The 18839-nt window shown below is 47.7% G+C and overlaps 1 protein-coding gene across 1 annotated transcript in view; it reads right to left on the reverse strand.

Annotated features, from left to right (window-relative positions):
* The window catches only part of LOC140417977 (uncharacterized), a 154973-nt gene that overhangs the window by 63018 nt on the left and 73116 nt on the right, over positions 1-18839 (reverse strand). The window lies entirely within an intron of this gene.

The following is an 18839-nucleotide window of genomic DNA, read 5'->3' on the forward strand; positions in this document are numbered from 1 at the left end:
TGGTGTCCCTCAGGGATCAGTGTTGGGCCCACAACTGTTCACAATTTCCATAGATGATTTGGAGTTGGGGATCAAGGGCAATGTGTCCAAGTTTGCAGACGACACTAAGATAAGTGGTAAAGCAAAAAGTGCAGAGGATACTGGAAGTCTGCAGAGGGATTTGGATAGGCTAAGTGAATGGGCTAGGGTCTGGCAGATGGAATACAATGTTGACAAATGTGAGGTTATCCATTTTGGTCGGAATAACAGCAAAAGGGATTATTATTTAAATGATAAAATATTAAAACATGCTGCTGTGCAGAGAGACCTGGGTGTGCTAGTGCATGAGTCGCAAAAAGTTGGTTTACAGGTGCAACAGGTGATTAAGAAGGCAAATGGAATTTTGTCCTTCATTGCTAGAGGGATGGAGTTTAAGACTAGGGAGGTTCTGCTGCAATTGTATAAGGTGTTAGTGAGGCCACACCTGGAGTATTGTGTTCAGTTTTGGTCTCCTTACTTGAGAAAGGACGTACTGGCACTGGAGGGTGTGCAGAGGAGATTCACTAGGTTAATCCCAGAGCTGAAGGGGTTGGATTACGAGGAGAGATTGAGTAGACTGGGACTGTACTCGTTGGAATTTAGAAAGATGAGGGGGGATCTTATAGAAACATATAAGATTATGAAGGGAATAGACAGGATAGATGCGGGCAGGTTGTTTCCACTGGCGGGTGAAAGCAGAACTAGGGGGCATAGCCTCAAAATAAGGGGAAGTAGATTTAGGACTGAGTTTAGGAGAAACTTCTTCACCCAAAGGGTTGTGAATCTATGGAATTCCTTGCCCAGTGAAGCAGTAGAGGCTCCTTCATTAAATGTTTTTAAGATAAAGGTAGATAGTTTTTTGAAGAATAAAGGGATTAAGGGTTATGGTGTTCGGGCTGGAAAGTGGAGCTGAATCCACAAAAGATCAGCCATGATCTCATTGAATGGTGGAGCAGGCTCGAGGGGCCAGATGGCCTACTCCTGCTCCTAGTTCTTATGTTGCGGTCGCGTTGACTGTACTCAGCGCGTCTGCCCAGAGGCCCTCCTCTAACTCTCCCCTCCCCAGCTCCTCCTCCCACTTTTGCTTCGTTCCTCGGTCTGCGTCTCCTCCGATCCCATAAGCTCTTTATATATGTCCGAGACGCTCCCCTCCCCTATCCATCCTCTAGAGACCACCCTATCCTGAATCCCCCTTAATGGCAGGAGTGGGAAGGTTGGTACCTGCTTCCGCAAAAAGTCTCCACCTGCAGATATCGAAATTAATTTCCCCCAGCCAATGCAAACTTCTCCTCCAGCGCCCTCATACTCGGGAAGCTTCCTTCTATAAACAAGTCCCCCATCCTCTCGATCCCTGATCTCCACAAAATTCGGAACCCCCCCCCCGCCCCGTCCATCCTCCCTGGGGCAATCCGATGGTTATCGCAGATTGGGGACCATACCGATGCCCCCTCTGCTCCCACATGTCCCCTCCACTGCCCCCAGACTCTCAGGGCCGCCACCACCACTGGACCGGTGGAGTACTGCGCCAGCGGGAACGGCAGAGGCGCTGTTACCAATGCCCCTAGACTTGTTCCTTTGCAAGAAGCCGCCTCCATGCGCACCCACGCCAGCTCCCCCCCCCCACCAGCCACCTCCTAACCATGGCTATGTTAGCCACCCAGTAATAATTGCTGAAATTCGGCAGCACCAGCCCACCATCCGCCCGACTCCACTCGAGCATTGTCCTCTTCACCTGCGGGGAATTGCCCCCTCCACACAAAGCCCACAATAACTTTATTGACCCGCTTAAAAAAGGAAGGCATTGAAAAATGAATATAAATCTTGGGAGGACCATCATTTTTACTGTTTAAACTCTGCCCGCCAGAGACAACGGGAGCGCATCCCATCTCCGGAAATCCTCCTTCATCTGATCCACCAGCCGGGCCAAATTCAATTAATGAAGTTGTCGCAATCCCTCGCCACTTGGAGACCCAGGTACCCGAAACTGTCCCCTGCCACTCTGAACGGCAGATCCCCCAGTCGCCTCTCCTGACCTCTCGCCTGGACCACAAACATCTCGCTCTTCCCCATATTGAGCTTATATCCCGAAACCATTCTGGATGACCTGCATTAACTGTTCCGATAGTCACAGCGCCGCCACCCCAAGCGTCCGGTCCTCGGCCATGCTGTCTCCTGCTGCAGCTTCAACACAGCTCTTGGCTAACTTTTTATTTCTGCCTTTTCGTGCACTTCTGGTTCTTTGCTCCATACACTAATACGTGGAAACAGTGCCCAATTGCCTCAGCCTTCGAATTTACTGTTTAAAACCAGAGAAAAGTCCGGGGGAAAGGTCCAAATGGCCGACCAGAGCGGGAGCCACCAAATGTGCGACTTACTCCTTTATCGCCGCTACCGGAAGTCCAGGGTAGGTGAATTGGCCACTCTACATTGCCTCTTAATTGGAAAGAATGAATTGGGTACTCTAAATTTTTTTTTAAAAACACTCCCGTCTCTGCCTGGAATGAACCCACATTGGTCTTTGCTAATCTTTTCCTTTTCACACACCTATAGGAGCTTTTCCAGTCGTTTTTTATGTTTATCGTCAGTTTGCTCTCATATTCTATTTTCTCTTTATCAGTTTCTTGATCCTCCTTTGCTGAATTCTCAAACAAGTTCTCAATCCTCAGGCTTACGACTATTTTGGCCACTTTATGAGTCTCCTCCATTGATTTAACAGAATCTTTAACATTTCTTGTTAGCCACGGTTGCATCACTTTTCCTGTTGGATTTTTGCTCCTTAAAGGAATCTGTTTGTTGTATTTATGTGAAATAAGAGTCGCCAAAGTGCCAGAGGACCAGAGTCTGCTTTGCCCTCTGAGAGAGAGAGTTGACTGGCGGTGATTGAATCTGACGGTCATCACACCTTAGGCGAGGGGCAATGTTGAAAAGGTGGGGCCTTCATGGATAACCGCAGGCGGTACGGGAGTTGAACCCCCTGATGTTGGAGTCGCTTTGCATCACAAACCAGCCATCCAGCCAACTGAGCTAACTCTCTCTGGTGTGAACTCATTGGTGTTTCCGCATGTTGGATAACGTGGTGATGGCCCTCTCACACTGAGAGCAGGTGAATGGCCTCTCCCCAGTATGAACTCACTGGTGTGTCTGCAGGCTGGATAACTCAGACGATTTATTTCCACACTGAGAGCAGGTGAACAGTCTCTTCCCAGTGTGAACTTGCTGATGTCTCCACAGGTGGGATAACTGAGTGAATCCCTTCCCACACTGAGAGCAGGTGAACAGCCTCTCCCCAGTGTGAACTCGCTGATGTCTCCGCAAGTGGGAGAACTGAGTGAATCCCTTCCCACACTGAGCACATGTGAACGGCCTCTCCCCGGTGTGACTGCGTTGATGAATCTCAAGTTGAGATGGTGCATTGAATCCCTTCCCACATTCCCCACATATCCACGGTTTCTCCATGTTTTGTGTCTCTCCAGGTCAGAAAATTAGTTGGAAGTCTCGTTCACACTGTCACTCCCCGCTGTGAATGGCGCAATGTTGATTCATTCGGGGGGTGGGGGGGGGGTCTCAGTGCTTTTCCAGTCACAATCATGTTTAAAATCTTTTGATGCTGACAGATTGGACAAACAGTTCTTCTTCCCTTCTAGATTCAAAGGCTGATGATAGTCAGATCCCAAGGAATCTGGTGACTTTGTCAGATCGAGACGTTACGTTTGAGATTTCTCTCTGTAATTCCTCCTCTTCTCATATCCTGTAAAAGGAGTTTACAAAAGACATCACTGTCAGCACAGGATAGAAATTCAGAACAGACAATTCTAGTTCCGGGAGAACATTCTTTCCTCTCTCATTCCCCAATACCGAGTCTCTAACGCCTCTTTCTCCCTGTCTTCAGGGAGCGGACTTGGAGGGGCAGAGTCTCGGAGCAGTCAGTATAAAGACCTTTCCTCGGGGATTCACGGCCTAGTTTCCAGGAAGTGGACTGAGAGGTCCGGATTTTCGGAGCTGAATGAAAAAACCTTTCCTTGGGGATTCACGGCCTACTCGCCAGGCTGTGATTTTGGAGCCTGAATTTTAAGACCTTACCTCGGGGATCTGAGGCCGAGTCTCCAGGTAACGGAATCGGATCTGGAGGACTGAGAGCCGCCTGGTCCTCCAGCCAATCAGAGTGAATGAAGGGCGGGACTGGAGGACTGAGAGCCGCCTGGTCCTCCAGCACGCAGTGAATGAAGGGCAGGGGCTGGAGGACTCAAAGAGCCGCCTGGTCATCCAGCCAATCAGAGTGAATGAGGGGCAGGGCTGGAGGACTGAAACAGCCGCTTGGCCCTCCAGCCAATCAGAGTGAATGAGGGGCGAGACTGGAGGACTGAGAGCCGCCTGGTCCTCCAGGCAGTCAGAGTTAATGAGGGGCGGGACTGGAGGACTAAGTCAGACGATTGGTCCTCCAGCCATTTGAGTGAATGAGGGGCGGGACTGAAGGACTGAGACAGCCGTCTGGTGCTCCAGCACGCAGAGTGAATGAAGGGCGGTACTGGAGGACTCAGAAAGCCGCCTGGTCCTCCAAACAATCAGAGAGAAGAAGGGGCGGGGCTGGAGGACGGAGACGGGCGCTCGAGCCTCCAGCCAGTCAGAGTGAATGAGGGGCGCGGCTGGAAGACTGAGACAGACGCTCGGTCCTCCAGTCAATCAGAGAGAATGAGGGGCGGGGTCTGACCTTATTGTTTTCCCCTCCCCATCCTCCACTCACTCAACAAATATTTTGGGTATTAACTTGAGCCTGGACCTGGGAAAGAATTTCCCGAACCAGAATCAGGGAGCTGACAACTATTCATCAGGGTTTTGCGGCTCCACAGAGTATTTCCAAATCCTCCCACCCACCTCCTTAGTTTTGCTCGGGTTTCCAAAACGAACAGGCCCATTAATCCGAATGCGCATGCTCCAAACACCGACAATGCCGAATCCGTCAACCGGTAATGCGCATGTGCAGAGAAGAGCACACCCACTGACTTCCGCTGCAATGTTGACCAATGGAAAGAGTGGGCCACCGGAAGGACTTTCGCCCTCCAGCAATTCAGAGCGCGGGCTTTGTGTGAATGAATATTGAGCTTTACCCAGACTGAAACGTCCTCTTGTCTCCAACATCTGTGAGTAAAACACTTTATTTTCTCCCCCTTTCCATTTATTTTCGCATTCTGACCTTCAATTGGTGACTTGCAGCAACTGAAGGGAAAGGAAGTGAATCCAGGAAAGGTGCAGACTCTGGAAAGGTTGGCCCAGGTCTCTCTCTTAAAGACATTGACATCCCCTGTTACATTCCCGTAACAGCCTCCCCGAACAGGCGCCGGAATGTGGCGACTAGGGGCTTTTCACAGTAACTTCATTGAAGCCTACTTGTGACAATAAGCGATTTTCACTTCATTTCATCCTTTGCTCCCTCAGCTTGACATTTATTTGTCTGGCTAAAAGGATGGTACCTTTTATGATTCGCCGAGCCCCGAGAACACCAAGCTCACCTGTCTGCCACCCCCGAGAACATAACCACACAACCTAGTCCTAGTCAGATGTGCCCTGTGTACCACCTTGAACTGAGTCAAGCTCCACCTAACACACGAGGAGATTGTGTTGACCCTGTACAGTCTCACTCCACACTTCATCGAAAGAGCTGCCCCGTGCCCTGCACCCCTTTACGATTTTGTCCATTTTTACCAATATCAATCGAATAGGAGCTGGGGGCTCCTCGATTGATATAGGGAGATCCTCGGTGATAGTCGGCTGTTGCTAAGATGCCCATGAGCATCTCAACTGAAGACACTATAACTTTCGCTTCGGCAGGGGGCGCCGCTATTTTGTTTCCAATGAGCCTGGAAAAGAATCTGAAACAGATGACGATTCTTTGCTCGCTGGCTTCTTCAAACTTGGTTTCTTGGACATTGCCACAGTATGGAAGCTTTATCCCACTGACGAATTTGAAATATCCCCAAACCCCCTCAAATACAGAGTGAAAAAGATGGAAAACAAAGTCCCCGGATGAGAGCTGCCTCATATGCGGCTGCTCCCGACATGTCGCAACCGAAGTCCCCGTCTGTTCTTAATTTCTGCTGTACTGACACTGATGTCTTTTGTAAATTGTTTTTACAGGATATTAGAAAAGTAGGAATTACAGACAGATATCTCAAACTAAATGTCTCGATCAGACTGGGTCACTCAATTCATCGGCGCCTGAACATCATCGGACTTTGAATCTAGAAGGAGAAATGTTTGCCTCGTCTGTCAGCTTGAGAAGATTTTGAACATCAGTGTGACTGGAAAAGCACCAAGACACACACACCCGACTGAGAGTGTTCCAGAGCACTGACTGTGGAAAGAGCTTTAACCAGTTACACAGCCTGAAAAAAACACCACACCATTCACAGTGGGGAGAGACCGTACACGTGTTCTGTGTGTGAACAAGGCGTCAACTGATTGTCCGCCCTGGAGAGACACGAGGAGACCCAAAATATGAAGAAACGATGGAAATGTGGGGACTGTGGGAAGGGATTCAGAGTCCCATCTGCGCTGGAGATTAATCGACGCAGTCACACTGAGGAGAGGCCCTTCACCTACTCTCAGTGTGAGAAGGGATTCACTCAGCATCTGACCTGCAGACACATCAGCGAGTTCACACCGGGGAGAGGCCGTTCACCTGCTCTCAGTGTGAGAAAGGATTCATTCAGTTATCCCCTCTGCGGACACACCAGCGAGTTCACACTGGAGAGAGGCCATTCACCCTCTCTCAGTGTGGGGAGGGATTCATTCAGTTGATCAGCCTGCAGATACACGAGCGAGTTCATACCGGCAAGTGGCCGTTCACCTGCTCTCAGTGTGGGAAGGGATTAATTTCCTCATCCAACCTGCAGATACACCAGCGAGTTCACACTGGGGAGAGGCCGTTCACCTGCTCCCAGTGTGGGAAGAGATTCACTCATATGTCCAGCCTGCAGTCACACCAGCGAGTTCACACTGGGGAGAGACCATTCACATGTTCTCAGTGTGGGAATAGATTCACTTTGTTACCCAACCTGCGGGCACACGGTCGCGTTCACACTGGGGAGAAGCCATTCCCCTGCTCTCAGTGTGGGAAGGGATTCACTCGGTTATCCAACCTACAGAGACACCAGCGGGTTCACACTGGGGAGAAGCCATTCACCTGCTCTCCATGTGGGAAGGGATTCACTCAGTTATCCCATCTGCAGGCACATCAGCGAGTTCACACTGGGAGAGTTTGTTCACCTGCTCTGAATGTGGGAAGGGATTCAGTGATTCATCGCACCTGCTGAGACACCAACAAGTTCACAAGTGATTGGACTACATTTTGTTCATTCTGACAGTTGGTCAATGGGGATGGTTGGAGAGTTTCCTCTGCTGGACTGGCCGGTCTCACGACTTTGACTCCAGTGGGCTGTTGCTCTTCGAGCCTTGTTGCGAATACCTGGTTTTGCAGTTCACAAGGATCACAGATTGAAAGTTGGTTTGGAAGTTGGAAGCTGTCTCCTTCCCATTTCTGTTTGGATCCCCCTAAAGTCTTGCCATGGAGATGGGCCATGGAGGTAACATGGTTCTTTTGTTTAATTTATCTCTGTGTTTCTCGCAGAAGAAAATGATCAAGGTATGGGGGCAGGTTGTCTGACATGGACTGAGAAACAACATTAAATGGTGTGATGGGAGACAGGCAATAACTAATATTTCAGGGGATTGGTTAGCTCAGTTGGCTGGATGGCTGGTTTGTGATACTGAGCGACACCAACAGCGTGGGTTCAACTGCCGTACCGGCTGAGATCATCCATGAAGGCCCTGCCTCCTCAACATTGTCCCTCGTCTGAGGTGTGGTGACCCTCAGATTAAATCACCACCAGTCAGCTCTCTCTCGCTTTCTCACAAAGGGGGATGCTCTTATGGAATTCTGACAATGGTACCAGCCAGTAACAAGGTTAAGATAAGGGAGTTATGTATACACGAGACCCAAGGACGGTCGATGAGGGGGTCTGGAAGGCACATGAGTTCATGAGTAACCCCCTAGCTGTCCATGAGCAGATCACTCAGTTCCCTGCTGCCCAGTAACCACTTTCATTGGATCTACCAGTCAATGTGTGCAATCTATAATCATTGTGATTGGATCGTGTCCGGCTGAGTTGGGCTGACTAACTATTTGAAATTGTATAAATGATGATGATTCCCTTTGTTCAGTGGAGAGGTATCTGCCTTTGCCCAGAGGCTTACTCCCCGCCGGTGTTACAACAATAAACTGTTTGGTGTTTGAAGCAGACCTGAATGTCGAGGGATTCTTTTGGATTCATTCCCGCTCACAGAAGCATAACCTACTTTTGTATTCAATTCCCCCACAATAAACAGGAACATTCTATTAGCTTTCCTAATTACTTGCTGTACCTGTATACTCGCCTTTTGTGATTCATGCTCTTGGACACCCAGATCCCTCTGAGTTTCAGAGCTCTGCAATCTCTCACCATTTAGATAGTAAGCTTTTTTATTGTTATGGCCAACATGGACAATTCCACATTTTCCCACAATATTCTACATTTGCCAGATCTTTTTCCACTCACTTAACCTATCCACATCCCTTTGTAGTCTCCTTATGTCATTCAGCCCGTCGAGCCTGCTCCACCATTCAATACGATCATGGCTGATTAACCACTTCAATGCCTTTTCCCCCACACTATCCCCATATCCCTTTGTGTTATTGGTATTTAGAAATCTGTCAGTCTCTGCTTTAAACACATTCAATGACTGAGCTCCCACAGCCCTCTGGGTAGAGAATTCCAAAGATTCACAACCCTCTGAGTAAAGAAATGTCTCCTCCGAGACCAGTCCTAAGTGGCTTCCCCCTTATTTTGAAATTGTGTCCCCTGGTTCTAGACTCCCCAACCAGGGGAAACATCTCACCTGCACCCACCCTGTCTATTCCTTTATGGATTTTGTAGGTTTCATTGCGATCACTTCTCATTATTTGACAGTCTAGAGAACACAGGTCAGGTTGCCTCAATCTCTCCTCAAAGGGCAGTCCTGCCACCCCCGGAACAAGTCTGGTGAACCTTTGTTGCCCTTTCCCTCTGGCGACAAGGGCAGTAAAACTGCACACAGTCCTCCAGCTGCGGTCTGACCAAGGTTCTATACAACAGGTACATTCTGGACAGTCTCATGACTTTGCATTTATTTTATCCTGGATAGTATGGGGGAGGCGGTGGCCTAGTGGTATTGCCGCTGGACTAGTAATCCAGAGACCCAGGTATTATTCTGGGGTTCGAATCCCACCAGGACAGATGGTGAATGTGGACAGGATTTGAATGTGGTTGACTCTTAACTGTCCCCCACTGTAATGACCTAGCAAGCCACTCAGTTCAAGGGCAATTATGAATGGGTAACAAATGCTGACCCAGCCAGTGATGCCTACATCCCAAGAAAAAGTTTTATCATACTACTACAGGTAGATCCAAAATAAATACATTTGTCTCGGTTCCATTGAGGCTACAGCACAGGGCCAGGCCAGTCAGCTCAATTGGTCTCTGTCAGTATTAATGCTCCACATGAGCCTCCACCCAGCCCTCTTCATCTCCCCCATCAACATATCCTTCTATTCCTTTCTCCTTTGTCAAGATACTGGAGTATTCATGTTGTTCATCTCAACCACTCACTGTGGTAGCGAGTTCCACATTCTCACCACTCACTGGATAAAGAGGTTTCACTTGAAATCCATATTGGATTATTGAACCCCTGAAAATGGATTGAAAATGCACGCAGCATTTGTAACAGATTGGATCTAAATGTTGAAGGGTATTTGACATATTGGAATGCATGAAGCTCGGAAAAGATGACGGGATTGCTCCTGTTCATTAAGGATTACATTAGTTCAGTACTGAGAGCTCAACTTAGCCTGAAAGTTCAGGGTGTGGAATCAGCTTTGCTCGAGATAAGAAATAATAAGTTACAAGGTCTCATGTGAGTAGTTAATGGGCCTCCAGGTTACAGAGGGACATAGATAAGCTGCAGAGCTGGGCTGAGACATGGCAAATGGAGTTTAATGTAGAGAAGTGTGAGGTGATTCACTTTGGCAGGAATATCAGGAATGCGGAATATTTGGCTAATGGTAAAGTTCTTGGAAGTGTGGATGAGCAGAGGGATCTCGGTGTCCATGTACATAGATCCCTGAAAGTTGCCACACAGGTTGATAGGGTTATGAAGAAGGCCTATGGAGTGTTGGCCTTTATTGGTAGAGGGATTGAGTTCCGGAGTCATGAGGTCATGTTGCAGCTGTACAAAACTCTGGTACGGCCGCATTTGGAGTATTGCGTACAGTTCTGGTCACCTCATTATAGGAAGGACATGGAAGCTTTGGAGCGGGTGCAGAGGAGATTTACCAGGATATTGCCTGGTATGGAGGGAAAATCTTATGAGGAAAGGCTGATAGACTTGAGGTTGTTTTCGTTAGAGAGAAGAAGGTTAAGAGGAGACTTCATCGAGGCATACAAAATGATCAGGGGGTTAGATAGGGTGGACAGTGAGAGCCTTCTCCCGCGGATGGAAATGGCTAGCACAAGGGGAGATAGCTTTAAACTGAGGGGTAATAGATATAGGACAGAGGTCAGAGGTAGGTTCTTTACGCAAAGAGTGGTGAGGCCGTGGAATGCCCTACCTGCAACAGTAGTGAACTCGCCAACATTGAGGGCATTTAAAAGTTTATTGGATAAGCATATGGATGATAATGGCATAGTGTAGGTTAGATGGCTTTTGTTTCGGTGCAACATCGTGGGCCGAAGGGCCTGTACTGCGCTGTATCGTTCTATGTCTCTTGTGTGAGTCAATAATGGGCCTCCTAACAGTAGTTACATTGTAGGTAGAGTGTACAGGAAGTATTAAATAAGGCTTGTAATTCATGTACCACAATAATCATGGGTGACTTTAGGTATTAGTTAGGACGATGAGCCTGACGAATATTAATCATGAGGAAGTGACATCACAATGAGAAACTGACATCACACATCAGCAAGGTGACCGATATCCTTCAGAGACCAATCAGACATTGATCGTGCCCCATTTAACCAATCAGGGACTGATCATGGGCTGCTTGGGCCAATCAGAACCACAGAAAACTACCAGCCATGCGTAGAGGTAGGTAATAGAAAGGGTTAATGAGCTACAATTCGCTGGAGCTCGGTGCCCAACACAACATGAAGTAAGAGGATAGACCTCAGTCAACAGAACAAGAGACAGCTCCATAGTCACCTGGAAGCTGAGAGCCGGTGATCCAGAGTGAACGGACTAATCCACTGCTTTTGTTAATTGTAATAAGTACAAAATCACAACTTAATAAATTCTGTGACAACATTCTTGTACCCGGAATGGGTACAAGAATGCAACTAGTCAGGAGCTGCAGGTAACTTTCACAATACATTCTGACGTGTGATTGATTCGAGTGTTAAAATTGAGATTGAAGCCAAACCCAGATGTTACAATAGGATTGAATTTCACATTCTGTTTGGGTATCCTGCACTAACAGTGATGGCTTTTGTAAACTCCTTTTACAGGATATTTGAAGGGGAGGAGTTACAGACAGAAATTTCACACCAAACATCACAACAAGATATGACAGAGTCACTCGATTCATGGGAGCTGAATATCATCGACTTTTGAATCTAGAATGAGAAATGTTTGTCTGTTCTTCTGCTGAAAGAGATTTTTAAACATCACTCAGTGTACAGACACTGAGCCAGGCTCATCCGAGTGAGGCATCACTAAAAAAATCCATTTTATATTTTGCAGCTCACCCAAAGATGGAAATTTCAGCACACATTTCTCCACCTTGTATTTATTAATGTTTTGTTTGCCCGTTAAATATCCTCGACCTCTGGACGTTTCATTACAGAACTCAGCTCGAAGACATCAAAACTTGTATCCGGCCTTGTCTGTGTGCCCCATTCGTCAATTCAACTTTGCAGCAGCTCAGTCCCAGCTTTGGAAACATCTTCATCTTTCTGTGAGGCCCCGACCCCATTGACTGTGACAGGGTTCATACTGTCTCCGTGAGATTGTTGATGTAAAGTCACATCAGACCCACACTGCCCGATTTCCAATCCAATTTATTTAAAGGTTCCAGGAGCCTGACTCTAACCTTAAGTGTTGTTCTGATCCTGTCAGTAACATTGTTTTGGAACTCACTAGTACCACCACATAGGCAGCCATCAATATGCATCATAAAGATGCCCAAGAGTTTCCTGCCATGGTACCAATAAAGCACGGCAGCTTCTGCCTTCAGGTAGAGACAACCCGACTTGAACAAAACTGATCTAACTGAGAAGTGCCATACACTCTGAAACATTGTTCAAAACATCGACAAACTTATTGACCTTCTAAAGTCTCCCATTCATCTGGCACCTTAGAAGGTTGCAGAAACACTGCCCTCTGGAGGTGACCCCCCAGCGCAAATGCAGCTTTTATGTTTCTTGACTGAAAGTTCCAGGAAAATGTCACGAAAAGGGCCAAAGGAATTTCAAAATTACCTTTCCCACTGTGGGCGAGTCCACTCTGACCTCTTTATCTCCCAAAGCTTCTTCAAATCCCCACGCCACTAACCTCACCTTGGGCCTTATCAGCGCCATCCGGTTGGACCTTTTCTGTGCAGATCCATTGATGTGATGATGCTGGCTGACCCCTATCTGGGACCTCTGAACATACGCCAAACTCTGTCCAACTGCCAAATCTTGCTGTTTAGCCTCCCATACCCCTTTATCCCCTCATTTTTCGGCAGCTACATAACCCTCTCAGTCACGGGGGCTTAAGCATCCCCCCCAAACATATCTTTGGTGTAAAACCGACAATTCCCTGCCTGAAATGTTCCAGTTATTGAAATTACAATGAATGGATGTCAAAGAAAGTTTGGGAATCTTTATTACAAACATGCAGGGAATGCTTCAGCGAACCGAAGCATCTCTGGGAGTAGTTACAATAACACACGTTTATACACAGTACAGTTACAGCTGTTTTGTCTGCAGGTTAGTGGGAAAGTACAGGACGTCAAGGAAACAACTCGAAAACAGCTCACTTATTGGCTATAGTGACTTCATGTCTCACAAAACACATCTCGGAAAACAGTAGCCAGACTAGTAATCCAGAGACCCAGGGTAATGCTATCGGGATCCAGGTTCGGCAGATGGTGAATTTTAAATTAATTAAAAATCTGGAATTAAAAGTCATCGATGACCATGAAAGGATTGTCGATAGTTGTAAAAACCCATCTGGTTTCTTTTAGATCCACCTGTGGTGGGGGAATAACACTATTTACTCTCCAGGATAAAATAAATGTACTTCAGCTTTTGTGGATCATTTCAGTGGGCTGATACTCAAAGAGCATCAGCCCACTGGAGGCAAAATCGTGAGACCGGCCAATCCAGCAGAAAGAAACCCTCCGACCCTCCCACTTCACCAAGTGTCAGAATGAACAAAGTTTGATTTGATTAAATTTATTCACATGCACCGAGGTACAGTGAAACGTATTGTTCTGTGTACAATACAGACAGATCATTTTATACAAGAAAAAACATGGGACATATGATAAATACACAATTTAAATATGTAGACATCGGGTGAAGCATACGGGTCATTCAGGAGTCTGGTAACAGCGGAAAGAAGCTGTTTTGAATCTGTTATTACGTGTTCTCAGACTTTTGTATCACCTGCCCAATGGAAGAGATTGGAAAAGAGAATAACCTCGGTGAAAGGGTCTTTGATTTTGCTGCCCGCTTTCCCAAAGCAGCGGGAGGTGTAGACAGAGTCAATGGATGGGAGGCGGGTTTGTGTGAGGGACTGGGCGGTGTTCACAACTCTCTGTAGTTTCTTACAGTCTTGGGCTGAGCAGTTGCCATACCAAGTGTCATGGGAGTGTCCCTTTAAGAAATGTTTTTGTCTTATCACATGGCTTCAGTGATGTCATTGTGTGGGTGGAGCTGGGCTGTGGCTCTGGGAGTTGGTTTTACTTCTGCTTTGGTTTGGGGCTGTTTTGTGGCTCTGAGTTTTTTGCTTTCGCTTTCACATTTTTGGCTGCTGTACTCAGAAAGAGGAGTATTTTGGCCTATCTCTCTACCTTCATTTTAAAAGCTGTTTCCAGACTGCTTGATAACCTGAAAAGAAATAATTGCTTTCTGGAAGGAATTCAAACCTGCTGTTTTGGAAAGGAAACAAGAGCATCCATAACAGGTCTTGAGTGCTGTGTGCTGGGCCACACCTTTGAAAAGGAGGTACTGGTTTATGGGATTTTGTTATTAAATTGGAACAGTTAAAGGGGGGAATTTATTAAGGGTTATACATAGATTACTGTAGCTGTGTGGGGTATTTATCTTTGTAATTTATAAAAATGCTTACTGTGTGTGTTTATAAAAATGTTAACTAAATTCATCGAATAAAGCTTGTTTTGATTAAAAGTGCTTGAGGCCTCTGTTGAATATCACCTGAAAGGCAGCCCTTGTGCTCATCGGAACCAAAATCAATAAACAATTGTAGGTCAGGTGAACTCCATGATATACTTTGGAGTTTTCTAAACTCTGGCCCACAACACAAGCTGTGATGCAGCCAGATAAGATGTTTTCTATGGTGCTGCTGTAAAAATTGGTCCTCCTGTAAAAATTGGTAAAAGTCAATGATAATAATCTTTATAATTGTCACAAGTAGGCTTACATTAACACTGTAATGAAGTTACTGTGAAAATCCTCTAGTCGCCACACTCTGGCGCCTGTTTGGGTTCACGGAGGGAGAATTCAGAATGTCCAATTCACCTAACAAGCACGTCCTTCGGGACTTGTGGGAGGAAAACAGAGCACCCGGAGGAAACCCATGCAGACACGGGGAGAACATGCATACTCCGCACAGACAGTGACCCAAGCGGGAATCAAACCTGGGACACTGGCGCTGTTAAGCAACAATGCTAACCACTGTGTTACCGTGCCGCCCATGTGGCAATCAATGTGGGCATGCTGAATTTCATTAGTTTCCTAAGTATATGTTTCTTGGTCATAGCGTTGATGTGGGTGGACGAGGACAGAATGCTGGTGATGTGCACACCTCGGAATTTGAAGCTGCTAACCATCTCCACCTCAGCCCCATTAATGCAGACATGGGTGTTTATGATACTTCGCTTCCTGAAGTCAATGACCAGCTCCTTAGTTTTGCTGACATTTAGGGAGAGATTGTTGTCGTTACACCACGCCACTAGGTTCTCTATCTCCCCCCTGGACTCTGACTCATCGTTGTTTGATATCCGACCCATTAGGTCATGTCATCAGCAAACTTGTAGATGGAGCGGGAGCAGGTTTTGCCACACAGTCGTGTGTATATAACGAGTATAGTAGGGGGCTACGTACGCAGCCTTGTGGGCCCCGGTATTGAGGATTATCGTGGAGATGTTTGAGATCCGAACCACTACGGTCGTGTCATCAGCAAACATGTGGATGGATTTGGAACCAAATTTTGCCATGCAGTCGTGTGTGTGTATAGGGAGTGCAGCCTTGCGGAGCTCCTGAATTGAGAACTATCGTGGAGGAGGTGTTGTTGTTTATCCTTACTGATTGTGGTCTATGGGTCAGAAAGTCGAGGATGCAGCTGCAGAGAGAGGAGACTAGTCCTAAATTTTGGAGTTTTGATATGAGCTTGGCTGGGATTTTGGTGTTGAAAGCGGAGCTGTAGTTAATGAATAGGAGTCTGACGTAGGAGTCCTTGTTGTTGAGATGCTCCAGGGGCGAGTATAGGGTCAGGGAGATGGCTTCTGCAGTGGACCGGTTGTGACGGTATGTGAATTGCAGTGGATCAAGGAATGCTGCGAGTATGGAGTTGATGTGTCCAACATCTCGAAGCAATTCATAATGATCGATGTCAAGGCCACTGGATGATAGTCATTGAGGCACATTGCCTGATTCTTCTTTGGCACTATGATGTTGGTCTTCTTGAAGCAGATGGGAACCTTGGAACAGAGGAGGTTGAGGATGTCCGCAAACACACCTGCCAGTTGGTCCGCGCAGGATCTGGGTGCATGACCTGGGACCCCGTCAGGACCTGTCGCTTTCCGAGGGTTCACTTTCAAGAAGGCCGATCTGACTTCAGAGGCTGTGACGGTGGGTATGGGTGTGTCCAAGGCTGTTGAGACAGTTGACAACGGTTTGTTGGTTTCCTGCTCGAAACAAGCATTGAATGCATTGAGTTTGTCGGAAAGGGGTGCACTGTTGCTGAAGATTCTACTCGGCTTTGCTTTGTAGCCCATTATGTTGTTTAACCCTTGCCACAATCGACGAGAGTCCCTGTCGTTACTCTGCGACTCTCGATTAGTTTGATATCGTCACTTGGGAGTCCCTGTTGGCTTTGCGGAGGTCATATATAGATTTCTTGAAAACGTCAGTGTTGCCTGCCTTGAACACCTTCAGTTGGGAGTGAATCTCCGAATTAAACCATGGATTTTGGTTGGGTAACGTACAGACTACCTTCTTTTGCTCGCAATCTTCTACACATTTACTGATGAAGTCTGTGACGGTGCTGGCATACTCATTTAGGTTGGCTGCTGAGTTAACATAGAACATAGTGCAGAAGGAGGCCATTCGGCCCATCGAATCTACACCTTCCCACTTAAGCCCTCACTTCCACCCTATCCCTGTAACCCAATAACCCCTCCTAACCTTTTTTGGTCACTAAGGCAATTTAACATGGCCAATCCACCTAACCTGCACGTCTTTGGACTGTGGGAGGAAACCGGACCACCCAGAGGAAACCCACGCAGAAACAGGGAGAACGTGCAGACTCCGCACAGACAGTGATCCAGCAGGGAATCGAACCTGGGACCCTGGCGCTGTGAAGCCACAGTGCTATCCACTTGTGCTACCGTGCTGCCCTTGTTCTTGAATATGGACCAGTCCACTGACTCCAAGCAGTCGGGTAGGAGCTCTTCCGTTGCAGCGACCTTCTTAACCGGATTCTCCCGTTAAGATTCTGCTTGAATGCGGGGAGAAGGAGCACCGTATTGTGGTCCGATTTTCCGAAGTGCGGTCATGGGATGGATCAGGCGTCCTTGATGTTTGTGTAGCAGTGGTCAAGGATGTTGGGGTCCCTGTTGGGATAGGACATGTGTTGGTGGAACCTTGGCAGTACACTCTTCGGGTTGGCCTGGTTAAAGTCCCCGGCCATGATGAACAAGGCCGCCAGGTATTCTGCTTCATTGTTATTTATAGCGGTTACAATTCATCAAGGGCCTTCTTCACTTCCGCCTGGGGTGGATGTAGACCGCCGTCAAGATGGCAGAAGTGAACTCCGTGGAAGGTAGTATGGACGGGACTTCACAGTCGGGTATTCCAGGTCCGGGCAGCAGTAGCTCCCCAGCGTCGCCACGTCCGAGCACCAGGAGTTGATGAGGGGGCAAACCCCTCCACACACTCCAGGTTCAGCCCTGGATGTGATTAACAGCAGGAATAACAGCAGAATCCAACCCAACACCACTTGTGAACCCTTTGGTATCCCAGCATGTTGGACGACTGAGTGAATCCCTCCCCACAGTGAGAGCAGGTGAATGGCTTCTTTACAGTGTGAACTCGCTGGTGTCTCCGCAGTGTGGATGATGTTTGAAACCTCTTTGTGCAGTGAGAGCAGTTGAACAGTTTCTCCTCAGTGTGAATGCGCTGGTGGGACATCAATACCTGAGAGCCTTTACACCCACTCCCACAGTTGGAGCATTTAAAGGGTCTCTCATTGGTGTGAGTGACATTGTGGCTCAGCAAGTGATGATCGAGTGAACGTGCTCTCCCCGGTGTGACCTCGCTCGTGTTTCATCAGGTTGGATGAGGTTCTAAACCTCTTGGTGCACTGAGAGCAGCTGAACGGTCTCTCCTCAGTGTGATCGCGCTGGTGGGTCATCAGTAGCTGAGAGCTTTTGAAACCCCTCCTGCAGTCAGAGCATTTAAAGGGCCTGCTCTTCGTGTGAGTGACATTGTGGTTCAGCAGGTTGGATAATTGAGTGAATCCCATATCACACACAGTGTAGATGAATGGCCTCTCCCCAGTGTGAACTCGCTGGTGTGTCTGCAGGTGGGATAACCGAGTGAATCCCTTCGCACACACAGTGCAGGTGAATGGCCTCTCCCCGGTGTGAACTCTCTGGTGTCTCTGCAGGTGGGATAACCAAGTGAATCCCTTCCCACATTCTGAGCAGGTGAACGGCCTCCCCCTGTGTGAACCCGTTCGTGTCTCCGCAGGTTGCCAATGTCAGTAAATCCCTTTTCACACTGAGAGCAGATGAAAGGCTTCTCTCCAGTGTGACTGCGTTGATGCCTTTCCAGCTTGCATGGGGCTGTGAATCCTTTCCCACACACAGAGCAGGTGAACGGCCTCTCTCCAGTGTGACTGCGTTGATGCCTTTCCAGCTCGTACGGGCCTTTGAATCCCTTCCCACAGACTTCACATTTCCATGGTTTCTCCATGGTCCGGGAGATCTTGCGTCTCACCACATTGGACGATCAGTTGAAGCCTCGTCCACACACAGAACACGTGTACAGTCACTCCCTGATATGAATGGTGTATTGTTTTTTCAGGTTGTGTAACTGGTTAAAGCTCTTTCCACAGTCAGTGCTCTGTAACAGTCTCACAAGAGTGTGTGTGTGTGTGTCTCAGTGCTTTTCCAGATACACTGATGTTTAAAATCTCTTGAACATTGAGGGGTCCGGGAGTCGAGTCAGGTGGTCAAGAGCTCGGGACACCATTTAGATATGGCATCCCAATATCATGTTAAGTGCAGCCTCGGGTGGCATTCCCCA

This window comes from Scyliorhinus torazame, chromosome 5 (genome assembly GCF_047496885.1).
Source record: "Scyliorhinus torazame isolate Kashiwa2021f chromosome 5, sScyTor2.1, whole genome shotgun sequence".
NCBI lineage: Eukaryota > Metazoa > Chordata > Chondrichthyes > Carcharhiniformes > Scyliorhinidae > Scyliorhinus > Scyliorhinus torazame.